The sequence below is a fragment of the Heteronotia binoei genome, chromosome 4, assembly GCF_032191835.1.
Source record: "Heteronotia binoei isolate CCM8104 ecotype False Entrance Well chromosome 4, APGP_CSIRO_Hbin_v1, whole genome shotgun sequence".
NCBI classification, from domain to species: domain Eukaryota; kingdom Metazoa; phylum Chordata; class Lepidosauria; order Squamata; family Gekkonidae; genus Heteronotia; species Heteronotia binoei.
In genome coordinates, this window is record NC_083226.1 from 158868587 (window position 1) to 158882278 (window position 13692).

At 47.7% G+C, this 13692-nt stretch overlaps 1 protein-coding gene across 2 annotated transcripts in view; it reads left to right on the forward strand.

Annotated features, from left to right (window-relative positions):
• Nucleotides 1-13692, forward strand: part of PDZD2 (PDZ domain containing 2) — a 352225-nt gene that overhangs the window by 198276 nt on the left and 140257 nt on the right. The window lies entirely within an intron of this gene.

The following is a 13692-nucleotide window of genomic DNA, read 5'->3' on the forward strand; positions in this document are numbered from 1 at the left end:
TTCAGGTATGCTGTTTTGAAGGGTGCAAGTAGATTTTGGGGATAAAGTCTGAGATCAGAAAGTTTACTGAGTATGGCAAAGAGTTAGACTGAATTTGCAAGTGCTGCTTAAGTACTTTACAGTTCTTCTCCAAAACAGGAAAAGTACATTTTCTGCAGGTGTATGAATGGACTGAGAATGCAGGAAGGCTTATTTGTAATCATGTTTTAACCTTCTGGAATTTGTCACCATGTGATTTTCTGTTTTTCTTTTCACATGATTTGTAGCCGCAGAATGCTTAGACTGTATCTTGCCATTCAGTAATGTTGGAAGTCACTTTATTGAAGTAACTTTGCTAATGCCTGTCTGTTCTCATGGTTGTGGCAGAAAAGGCGCAGGGTCCGGATTCTTTGTTCCATTCCATTCATTTGTCTACTGAAGTACATGGGTGTAGAAATCAATGATTCAGGTACTTTTACCAGAGTAGTAGAATGAGTCATGGCATGCCTTCCCAAGCCTTTTTAAAAATTGTTTTTTAAACCATGTTAATGGACAATTGTTTGTGTGTTTAAGATATTTATACGCTTCCTTTCCATCCAAATAGGGTCACCAAGATAGGATACGCTATTGGAGGGGGGGGGGGGTGGTACTAGGTTCCTCACTCAGCATCGTCCAGGGAAGCCACTTTATTGAAGTAGTAACGTAGCCTAGTGCCTGTCTGTTCTCAGGGTTGTGGCAGAAAAGGTGCAGGGTTCAGATTCTTTGTTCCATTCATTTCAGTTCCCCAGGATGGTTTTCAGCCTAAGGTCTTAGATCAGGAGAAAGGGGGGGGGGGTTTCACCAGCACCTGTTTCCTCCTCCTCCTGCCATTTGGTAAGGTCCACCTCCTCACTTTCTCTGGGTCTGCTGAGAGAGGTGATCTCCTTGACCTGAACCAACTAGGACTTAAAACATCTACAGACAGGCTTTCCTCCTTCTGACCTCTCAGGGGGTCTTAGATTCCTCTGAGCCCTGCTTTCTGTCTCCCTGACAACTGGTTGGATGCTCTCTGGGCTCTCCCGTCCTCCCTCTTCATGGCTAGTTGCCAGGGAACCAAGCATTGCCAAAAAGGTGCATTGGGTGGTGGTTCATCGTTGCTATAGTGTCTCAGTTTCAGACAGGAACAGCTTCTTTAGCTGATGGGCCAATAAACTCCGGTGTGCTTCTTGCCCTCTGCTGTTGTGGCCATTCCATTCCACCAGGGGGTGGGAGCAGCGGCAGGTTGAATTGTGTATTCTGGTAGATTTATCATGTCCAGTCACTGAGGCAGGTCTGGGCAAAATAATCTACAGAAGTTACAATAGTAGTTCCAACCTTTTTAAGTGAATGTTCCACAACTCTGTTTCGGAGCATGTCTCTATTCTATACTGTACTTATAATACTTATCTCCCTGCAACTCAGGCTTTGGGCTGGTTTTGCTTTTAGTGCACTGAGTGTTGAAGCAGAACTTGAAACTGTGCGAGAGAGGCAGATGAGGAGTTCAGGCTTGCGTTCCCTCCCGCCTGGGTCCATACATTTTAGTAAACCATTGCTGCCACTCCCCTTTATGGCACCCCTTTCCTGAAAGTGAAACCGGTAGTATTTAAATGCTGGCAAAAGATCCAAAATGATCAGAGAGCCAATGCTATAGAAGTAGTTGGAGTGTTGAAGAAGGAGACCCAGATTCAGATCCTCACTTTGCATGGAAGCCTGCTGGGGGACCTCTGGCCAGTCACTGTCTCTCAGCTTGAACACATATTGATGGAACTCTCTGTCTGGGGCAGTGATGCTCTGTACTCTTGGTGATTGCGGGTAGAGGAAACTGTGGGAGGGTTTCTAGCGTCCCGACCCCACTGATGGACCTCCTGAGGGCACCTGGTTTTTTTGGCCACTGTGTGTTTTGGCCACAGAGTGTTGGACTGGATGGGCCATTGGCCTGATCCAACATGGCTTCTCTTACGTTCTTACGTTAATTCATAGGGTGAGGATAAAACAGAAGTTAGAAGTGTGATATGAGTTGCTTTGGGTGCTATTGAGGAGAAAGGAAAGAGGACAAATGGAAGTGAATATGTAAATGAACCATCACAGTCTTGCCACATTGGTGAAAATCATCTTTCTTGATCTTTAACAAGAAGTCCCTCATGACCAATGTAATGTTAGATGCATTGATTAGTCTCCAGTATAAGAGTTTAGGGAACTGATAGCGTCATCCTAAACAGAGTCACACCCTTCTAAACTCATTGGCTTCAATGGAGACATACAAGGGTATAACTTCTGCTTAGTGTGGCTCTATAAGCTTCCCTTTTCCAAAGCTGCAGTCCCAAGAAAACTGATGAGAAAGTTTATCCCATTCACTTTGCTGGAGCTTAGTTCTAAATAAACATGAATAGGTTATTGTCTTCAAGCAAACTGGAAGAGGCAGACAGAATGCAGAGGAAACTTTTGTGGTGGATTATAATGCTGAGAACTCCTCCACATGAAGCCTGCTGGGTGACGTGGGTCAGTCACAGTTCTGTCAGAGCTCTTTCAGCCCCACCTACCTCACAGGGTATCAGAGAGGAAGGGAAGGCGATTGTAAGCTGCTCTGAGACTCCTTCAGGTAGTGAAGAGCAAGGTATAAAACCAAGTTATCTTCTTCTTATTTATTTACTTATATCTAAGGTTGCCACCTCTGGGATGGAAAATTCCTGGAAATTTTGGGCGTGAGCCCTAAAGAGGGCAGAGTTTGGGTGGGGGAAGGGACTTCAGTGGGGGTAATGCCACAGAGTCCACCTTCCAAAGGAGCTATTTTCTTCCAGGTGAATTTACCTCTGTCACCTGCAGATCAGTTGTAATAGCGGGAGATGGCCAGCTATCACCTGGAGTCTGGCAGCCCTACACCCCACTTTTCTTTCCAGTGGGTACACAAAGCGGCTTACGTTGCCCCTTTTCCATTTTATCCTTGCAACAATCCTGTGAAATAGGTTAGGCTTGTGTGTTTGGTCCAAGGTCTCCTAGCAAGCTTTCATGGCAGGGTGGGGATTCAAACCCAAGCCTCCCAAATCCTAGCCTGACACTGTAACCACCGCTACACCCTGCTGAATGCCAAGAAGCGGAACATTGTTTTGAAAAAAAACCCACACTGCTGCAAATAAACTTATTTTGCCTTTGCTGGGTCACAGTGAATTCCCAGGAAATCATTGGGTTTGGCTGCTTGCAACATAGTTTTCAAGGTGGAACAAATGTGGGAAATCCTTCTTACAAGGGAGGAAAGAATCAGCTCTAATCCTTTCTGCCTGCTCACTTAATCTATCACGTTTATTTCTCCATTTAAGATATATATGTCCCACCTACTAGCCCATAGGGTTTTCACTGGCATCGCACCATTCCTCTTAGAAGCTCAGGGCAGAATCAGCATGGCGAAATTCTGTTCTCTCTTCCAACAGCACAACCCAGTGATGTAGGCCAGGCAGAAAACTAGTGACTTCTTCACCACCGCTCAGAAATCATCCAGACTTGAGCAGGGATTGGAAACCAGATCTTCTTTGTCTGAATCCTTCATGAACCCTAAGGCAGGGGTGGAATTCTAGCAGGAGCTCCTTTGCATATTAGGCCCCATCCCCCTGATATAGCCAATCCTCCAAGAGTTTACAAAAAAAGAGCCCTGTAAGCTCTTGGAGGATTGGCTACATCGGGTGGGTGTGGCATAATATGCAAAGGAGTTCCTGCTAGAATTCCACCCCTGCCCTAAGGTATAGATAACACTGAAATTAACGTTAACGCAAACTGAGGCGCTGCTTCATTGTTTATTTTAAGTTAACATTGTTCCTGCTATGTTGACTTTGAAAGGGATTCGACTTTCCCTGGAATCAGGAAATACGATTGGCTTTTCACTAAGAGCAAAAGCACTAGACATTTTTGAATGGGTCCTAAAAGCCTGGGAAATTACAGAGCAAGGGTCCTTCAGGCTGATTTCTCAGTAGTGACTCATGAGCTGTCTGGAATCAGGTTTCCACAGGGCATGAGTCACAGGTGCTACTGTTAGGGTTGCCAACAGGCCTGGTGAAGAAAATGTCCTATTCCTTTAATAGAGGCTTCTTACCTCTGTGCTATGTAGGGTTGCCAAGTCCAATTCGAGAAATATCTGGGGACTTTGGGGGTGGAACCAGGAGCAAGGGTGTGATGATCATAATTCAACGCCATAGGGAGTTGTGGCCATCACATTTAAAGGGACCACACACCTTTTAAATGCCTTTCTTCCATAGGAAATAATGAAGGATAGCGGTGCCTTCTTTTGGAGCTCATAGAATTGGACCCCCTGGTCCAATTCTTTTGAAACATGGAGGATATTTTGGGGAGAGGCACTGGATGCTACACGGAAATTTGGTGTCTCTACCTCAAAAAACAGCCCCCCCCCCCCAGCCACAGATACCGTGGATCATTTCTCCATTATTTTCTATGGGAATAAGTCTCCACAGGAAATAATAGAGTTCTGAGCAGACATTTCCCTCTCCTCCCCCCACTTTCTAATGACCCTGAAGCGGGGGGAGGGCCTCCAAACCGGGGGATCCCCTGCCTCCACCTAGGGATTGACAACCCTGGTGCCATGAAAAGCTCCAGCTGCCTGTTTCTACACATGAAGAAGACCGTAGATTTATACCCCGCTCTTCTATCTGAATCAGAGTCTCAGAGTGGCTTACAATCTTCTTTATCTTCTTCCCCCACAACAGACACCCTGTGAGGTGGGTGGGGCTGAGAGGACTTTCCCAGCAGCTACCCTTTCAAGGACAACCTCTGACAGAGCTATGGCTGACCCAAGGCCATTCCAGCAGCCGCAAGTGGAGGAGTGGGGAATCAAACCCGGTTCTCCCAGATAAGAGTCCAAACACTTAACCACTACACCAAACTGGCTCTGTTCTTAAAGGACAGGATATTTTTCTCTGGCCCTGGCTGCTGAAGATGGCAAGTCTTTGGACAACGTTTTGGACAAGGGATAACCATCTGTGATGATATCCTGGGAGTGACCTATCCTCTACCTGGGACATGACATCCATTATTTAGTGCAGGCATAATGATGTCTTCCAGCAACCCATGGTGTACAAAGCTGGAGTCCTGTATTAACTGTGGTTTTATTTACTTTATTTATATTCTGCCTTTCTCCCCATTGGGAAGAATGACCTGGATAGCACAGGCTAGCCTGATCTCATCAGATCTTGGAAGCTAAGCAATTTCATTGAATGCCCACGAGTTCGTGGAGAAAGTAGAGAAAGAAGTACTTTTCTCCCTTTCTCCACAATACGAGAACTCATGGACATTCAATGAAATTGCTGAGCAGTCGGGTTAAAACGGATAAAAGGAAGTACTTCTTCACCCAAAGGGTGATTAACACGTGGAACTCACTGCCACAGGAGGTAGTGGCAGCTACAAGCATAGCCAGCTTTAAGAGGGGATTGGATAAAAATATGGAGCAGAGGTCCATCAGTGGCTATTAGCCACAGTATATATATGTGTGTGTGTGTGTATGTATATACACACACACGCATATATTGGCCACTGTGTGACACAGAGTGTTGGATTGGATGGGTCATTGGCCTGATCCAACGTGGTTTCTTTTATGTTCTTAAGCAGGGTTAGCCTTGGCTAGTATTTGGAAAGGTGACTTAACCATTATTCCAAACTAATAGAAATAAGGTGCACAATTGTATCATCCCGAAACCATCACACACACACGCGCGGTCCGTGGAAAAATTGTTTTCCACAAAACCGGACCCTGGTGCCAAAAAGGTTGGGGACCTCTGATTTAAATGCACACTGACCCTAGTCAGATTCCTTGGTAAGTTACGATAACCATGGCTTCCAAACCTCCTCCGTACCATGGTTTCCTGCTATAGATTGCACAGGGACTATAGTTAATGTTAACCACTGTTACCATATCGATGCCTGTGTAAAGCTAAACCATATTTAAAACACAGAGAGGGAAAGGGGATAATTTGCTTTGGAGCCAGAAGGGGGAGAAAAAGAGAAACACAGTTTCTTGGTTGCTTTGATGTTGCTTGAACTGCCCCATTAAAGAACAGGATATTATATAAAAACTGCAAATCAAGTGCCATAACCTTCAAGAAGCGCCGCAGATCAAATGTCTTATAAGAGCAACTCTCCTTTTCCCACTGCCTGACCCAATTGATCATGAAACACCCCCGTGATACAGAATTGGGTGTATACTCTGGTGGGCACACAGAACTCTGTTGTGTGTAGCTTGCTGCACAAATGGCATTCGAGTGGGAAAGGAATGCATTAATGGTTCTGCCCCTAACATTTAAAAATAAATGTTTTCAGGCAGGCCGGTTCTCTGTGTGGGTGCAGGAGCTCTCCATTTGCAAGACACTGGCGCCTGTAAGAAGAATCATTAGCATACCTTTGACTTGCACCTTGGTAAATATTCAGATGGTAACACCCACTCTGGTGCCACGGATCTTTAAACCCTGGTCTCTGGAGAGCAGGCCTGACTTGTCTTTTCTCTGGGCCATCAAGACTGCTGGAAACTGCAGCTCACAACAGTTCCATCTCTAATACTGTGCCTCATTTTTCTGTATAACTTTCCAGATCTCCTCAGTTCTTCCAAGCAGACTGTGGCAAAACCTTACATGTGACTTTGCAGGGGCACAAGGCTTTGTTTCAACCGGGCTACCGTTTTGTACGAAGCAGCTACATGTGTTTGGTTTCCATACCAAAGATTCGCAATCCTCGCTGCTGACTGTACTGGCAAGCTAGACTGAGCACGCATAGCTGCTTTGCACCGTTAAATAAGATGCTGAGCCTGTGAAAAGTCGGAGGTGGAAATGCTTTTGCTTCTCCATCCTCTAGTTTCAACCAGAAGGGCTAAACTCATGCTAAGGACTTGACCTGGAGGCCTCTCTGTTATCTTTCCTGCTGTTTTCTGACTTCTTTGGTCCAGATTTCCCATTTGGCTAATGCCCTGTTGACTGTTGTCTGGTTCCCATCAGTCTTCTGTTCCTCGATCCCATCTTGCAACCACAAATTCTTCAGTGTGATGTCTGCCTGTGCAAATCCTCTCTCTCTCTCTCTCTCTCTCTCTCTCTCCCTCCCTCTCCCCTCTCCCCAGTGATCTTGGTTAATATTAATATATGCATGTAACTGCCTTCATAAAGGAAGCCATGGGTCTCAATCTGCAAGACCTAAGTAAGAAAGCAGTTGATACTAGGGCGTTTTGGGGGTTCTTCATTCATAGAGCTGCCACCAGTTGGGAGAGACTTGACAGCAGTTCACACACAATTGCCTTATTCCATGACTTCTTGAACACCTTGGCTGTGCAATGATGGCTCAAATGCACACCTGAATGCCCTAGGCTCATGCATGAGCCAAATGTCCCAATGTACAAATTATTTCCAGTGGGCTAGCCGCCTGACATAAAAGCATGAAATGTTTAGGTTATATCCAGCCGCACATGCTAGAGTGAACAATAGAGCTGAACTTTGGAACTTTTTCGTGCCTCTTTGCATGCTGCTTCATGTAAAAATAAAGCAAATCGCTTTTCATTTGGCAGTCATTCCTGGTTGTGCATTAGCACATTAGTGGCTTGCAAAATATGGGTGCCTTTAGTGCTGAATGTTAATACCTGGCTTAGGAGTAAACGTATAAAATAATAAAAATTAATCTTCAGTTTTACTGAGTTGTCATGCCGCTGTATTATTTGCTCTTTCCCCTGATGATATAGATTTTTACTGGAGGCTTTTTAAATTATTGTCTGGGTGATTTGAAAAACCCAAGGGATAATGTTGCATCAGGGTACATGTGAAGTTAATTGGAAAACAGTGCTAACTTAAGTCAGGTTATCGGTTCAGAAATGGTGTCTTCTTCAGATCACATTACTACTTGCAAAGCAAACAGCCACAGCCTAGCCCAGGAGTGGCCAAACTCGCTTAATGTAAGAGCCACATAGAATAAACATCAGATGTTTGAGAGCCACAAGACATGAACATCAGATGTTTGAGAGCCGCAAGGGAGGGAGGGATGGGTGGAAAGAAAGTAATTTTAAATGCATTCTCCAAGCTGCCAGCTGGTAGGCTTGGAGAAGTGATTGGCTTGGAGAGAGCCGGTTTGGTGTAGTGGTTAAGTGTGCGGACTCTTATCTGGGAGAACAGGGTTCGATTCCTCACTCCTCCACTTGCAGCTGCTGGGATGGTCTTGGGTCAGCCATAGCTCTTGCAGGAGTTGTCCTTGAAAGGGCAGCTGCTGTGAGAGTCCTCTCAGCCCCAACCACCTCACAGGGTGTCTGTTGTGGGGGGAGAAGATATAGGAGATTGTAAGCCTCTCTGATTCAGAGAGAAGGGTGGGGTATAAATCTGCAGTCGTCTTCATCTTGAAAAGACAAATGCCTTCTTTCATGTTGCCTGACAGGGCAGTGGGGGCTTTGGGAGCCACACACTATGTGTGAAAGAGCTACATGTGGCTGCCGAGCCGCAGTTTGGCTACCCCTGGTCTAGCCTATCTCCTTGGTTCTCTCTCTCTCTTTTTAATATTGTCACTGCAGCCTTTACCATAAAAAGGTAAAGGTAGTCCCCTGTGCAAGCACCAGTTGTTTCCGACACTGGGGTGACATCACATGATGTTTTCACGGCACACTTTTTATGAGGTGGTTTGCCATTGCCTTCTCCAGTAATCTATACTTTACCCCCAGCAAGCTGGGTACTCATTTTACCGACCTTGGGAAGAATGGAAGGCTGAGTCAACCTTAAGTCGGCTACCTGAGCCCAGCTTCCACTGGGATCGAACTCAGGTCATGACCAGAGAGCTTGGACTGCATATTCTCAGCCTATCTCCTTGGTTCTCTTTTTTAAAATATTGTCACTGCAGCCTTTACCCTAGCCTCCGCTTTGCTGCTAGGGTTATGAGCATATGAAACTGCCTTATACTGAATCAGATCATTGTCCCATCAGAGTTAATATTGGTTACTCAGGTAGGCAAAGGGCTTTCACATCAACTAATACTTGATCCTTAGCTGGAGACGGTGGGGATTGAACCTGAGACCATCTGCATGCCAAGAAGGTGCTCTACCACTGAGCCAAAGCCCCTCCCGAAACATAATGCACCAGTTTTGCTTCTGTTTTAATTTTAGGAGTGGCTCTCTCCTCCCAAAAAAGCCTTCTTAAATATGTAGATTCCACTCCCCCCCCCCCTTTCTGTTTGCATCTCTCTTTTGCCAGTCTGGGATCACACGGAGAGCACTGATGACATAACTGAGGGCAATTGAGGCCTACTCAGGGGGGCAGGATTTCCTGAATGGAAATTTGTGTTGTTGCCTTTGACAACAATCCCTGAAGAATCAAGGATGGTAGGAGAGGAGGTTGATGGTGTGACACAATTCTTTGCAAAAAAAAAAAATCACTCCTTTTAACTCAACCACAGCTTTTCCTTTGAGCAAAAACAAAGTAAAAATGGTAAGGATGTGGTCACATAATGCATTTTGTTGTGCTTTAGTTCTTTCAGTGATCATTAGACTTGCTTTTTGCATAGTAAATGAAGCTACAGATGCAAATGAGAAGAAGGCATGACATTAAAGATCCTTTAACTGGCACAGAATTGAGCTACTGCGTTGTCATGGAGGACAGACATGATTTAATTTTGCCTTTCTTTCTTTCTTTCTTTCTTTCTTTCTTTCTTTCTTTCTTTCTTTCTTTCTTTCTTTCTTTCTTTCTTTCTTTCTTTCTTTCTTTCTTTCTTTCTTTCTTTCTTTCTTCCTTCCTTCCTTCCTTCCTTCCTTCCTTCCTTCCTTCCTTCCTTCCTTCCTTCCTTCCTTCCTTCCTTCCTTCCTTCCTTCCTTCCTTCCTTCCTTCCTTCCTTCCTTCCTTCCTTTCTTCCTTCCTTCCTTCCTTCCTTCCTTCCTTCCTTCCTTCCTTCCTTCCTTCCTTCCTTCCTTTCTTCCTTTCTTCCTTCCTTCCTTCCTTCCTGGGGGGGGACTTCAGCCATGCCGTCCTCCCTCCAAAGCAGCTATTTTCTCCTGGGGATCTGATCTCTGTCGTCTTGAGAGCAGTTGTAATGCCAGGAGATCTCTCCACCCCCCCCCCCCCCAACCTGGAAGTTGGCAAATCTAAGTTTGCATGTTTGGCTCTGGGCATGTCCAGTTAAAGGATCAGAGGCAGCAGCTCTTTAAGAGAGAGCTTTTCTACCTGGGATCCCAGAGTGCAGCTCCCGGTTGAAGTGCACAGTGCCAACCTAGGCGGACTTTCTGTCTGACTCTGCATAAAGTAGTTTCATATGTTCATTTCTACTTCCATGTAGGAATTTTGCAAAAAAAAAAATCCCAACTCTAGATGCAAGGATTTTTGGTGGTGTACTATTTACTTTGCTGTGTTCTTTCGTGTTGTTCCTCAGCGCTTCCGCCTGAACGATTTAGCCAGCATCCCCATCCTGTCTATGAGTCAGCTAATTCCCTCTGCTGCCCTGTGTCCAGAGGTTCAGTCGTACAGCCCTTAAGAGAGATCTATATAATTCAAACAGACATAAAGTGCTGTGGCTGATGTTGGCCTGAGCTGTCACGGGCAAAAGTTCTACTTTACCTAATGAAAACAGTCTTAGGTTAATGTTGATCTCAGAGCTGGAAGCATCCCACAGGGATTCCTTTAAAAGTCACGCAGCATCGATTCATGTCGGGCTTTCTTCTGGGCACGCAACCAATCAAGCCTCCTAATTGAAATTAGCCTCCATGTGTTCCTTCTGGAGGGGCACAGAGAGAACATCTACTGTCTGGCATTTTGCAGCTCCCTTGTAATTGTTCAGAGAGGACGCAACGCCATGTCTAAGAGCGCGGATGTTCTTTTTCCCTTTAGGACGATCCGGATGGGGTAGGACAGGAGGCAGGCAGCCAAGGAAAGCATCTGTGAGCAGGGAGGTGGTCCATTCCTCTGCTACAAACTCACGCTCTGGGTGGGGGCCCCTCACCGCTCTCTCTCTCTCTCTCTCTCTCTCTCTCTCTCGGCTTGACTTCGCGAATGAAGATTTAAGAAAGGTGCAATAGTCCACGTCTGCTGCAGGCTTGCTGGTGGCTGACAAGACCAATGCGGGACAGGCAGGTCCGGCCACAGTGGCTGCAGGAAAAAGTCTGATTTGGTGTTGGTGCTGTAGCAGTGTGATTCTTCCTCAATCTCCTTTTGTCCTCAAGACCAGCTATGCGTGCGTTCGCAAAGGAAGAGACAGCCTGGTGGATGGTGTGCCTCCATGCTTTGCGATCTGAGACTAGGTCAGACCACTGGTGATGGTTGATGCAACAGGTAGCAAGGGATTTCTTCAAGGAGTACCTCTTCTTTGGTGCCCCTCTATTTCAATGGCCGGTGGAAAGTTCGCCATACTTGGGAAGGCGGTGGTTTTCCATCCTGGAAATATGCCCTGCCCAGCGCAGCTGTGTCTTCAAAAGCAGTGCCTCGATGCTTGTAACCTCCGCCCGCTTGAGGACTTCAGTGTTGGTCACGAAGTCGCTCCAGTGGATGTTGAGGATGGTGTGAAGGCAGCGCTGATGAAAGCGCTCAAGGAGTCGCAGGTGATGACGGTATAAAACCGACCATTCGGAGCCGTAGATGAGGGTTGTCATCACAACCGCTTTGTAAACATTGATCTTTGTGCCTTTTTTCAGATGCTTGTTGCTCCCCACTCTTTTATGCAGTCAGCCAAATGCACGGTTTGCCTTTGCCAGCCTATTGTCAATCTCCTTGTCGATCTTGGCGTCTGAGGAGATGATGCACCCCAGGTAGCTGAATCCAGACGCAATCCATACATCCCATGAAAACAAATCTCATGACTTCACCCAGTTCCATCACCCCCTCGAATGACATGGGCTGCTGGGATATAGTCTCTCTTGCCTCTCCCTCTTGGCTGCCCGACCAGATGGTACTGATACCACCTCCCTCGGTGTCCTGTTCCCTTGGATGATTTACATTTCACTCCAGTGCATGTGTGTAGGTAACATGGTAAGCAAATATTGCAGTTGTGATTGCACAAGAAAGAGAATGGTATGGACCAGTGCACAACTGGACTCTGTATGCGTTTGCTCTGCACATGTGGACACATACTATGCATACTAGAGTTCTGTGCCAAGGTAACCCAGATTCTGTAACAAGGAAAATCATATTCTGTGGTTTGTGTAAATTCTGCAAATCATGAATGTGCCTGCATATTTCCTGTGGGCACAACACATCCTCCTGTGACTGCCTCAGCTCCTTGCAGAGTAGGATCGCCCTCATGCACAAGGATTGGCTACTTGTAGGCTCTTATGTACATGGTTATTGTAATGTACTGGGAGACGAGACGTGGTGAAGGCATAGGTCTTTATTGGCTAGTACATCACACGCAACTCAGAACACGCGGCCGGGTCCGCTAATATATACATGCCTCCCGGAACATCCCCTTCGCTGGCCAGCCCAATCCTGGCCAGTCAAACTTCCCGCCCTTGGTCAGGATTGGCAGTGGCTTTTCCCGCGCTGCGCACGGCGACCCGAGGGTGGCTCGGGTCGCGCGGCGCTTGCGCTGAGTCCGATACACTACACTCCTCCCCTCCTAGTTTAAACTACATAGTCCTGTAGGTACGCTGGCGTCCTGCGTTCCCGTGTTGATCTCCTCGGGGTTGCCGTTGGTGTGGGGCCCGATCCCAACGTGGGTGGCGCCGTTTCTGGCTGTTGCCGGCCCGGGTCGGGTGCTGGCTCCGGTTCTGGTCCCGCGGCTGCCGGGGCCTCGTACGTGGGTAGCTCCTGTATTGGCGGGGCCCCTTCTGGCGGTTCCGTTGCTGGCGGTTCCCTACTCTCTGCCTCTTCTGCCTCCTCGGGTAGGGTGCGGCGGCGCAGCTGGTCGATGTGCCGCCTCAGCACCTGGCCTCCGGCGGTGGTTACCTCGTATGACCGGGAGCCTGTTACCCTCAGAACCCTTCCCGCCAACCACTCGGGGCCGCTTGCGAAGTTTTTCGCATACACTGGGTCGCCCGGAAAGAATCCTCTCACTGCTTCCCGGACCTCGGGGGACCCGCGGACATCCGGCGCCCGGTCCGGGTGTAGCCTATCAAGACGAGTGGTCAGTTTCCTCCCCATGAGCAGTTCTGCGGGGCTGAAACCGGTTACAGGGTTTGGGGTGATCCTGTTGTGGAACAGGAATGCTGAGAGGCGGTGGTCCCAATCCCCATGTACTATACGGCCAAGGGCCTCTTTGGTGGTCCGCACCATGCGCTCCGCCTGGCCGTTGGTGGCTGGATGGAATGGGGCGGACCTTATGTGCCTTATGAGGTACCGGTCGGTGAACTCCCGGAATTCCCGGGAGGTGAATGCCGTGCCGTTGTCCGTCACCAGGGTGTCAGGGATCCCGTGTGTGCAGAGGACCCTTCTGAGCGCCCTGACTGCTGCTGCGGTGGAGGTCGAGGCCACCGGGATTACCTCTAGCCATTTTGTATATGCGTCCACAAGTATAAAGAAGATCTGGCCCTGATACGGCCCCGCGAAATCCACATGGAGGCGGGACCACGGCCGCCCGTTCGACTCCCACCTGTGGACCGGGGCGGACGGCGGATTGGGTCTGGACTCCTGGCATGGTTGGCACCTTCTTACCCACCCCTCTATTTCCTCATCCATGCCCGGCCACCACACGTAGCTCCGGGCCAGGGCTTTCATTCTCACGATGCCCGGGTGGGTCTCGTGGAGATCCTCCAATACCTGTCTGCGC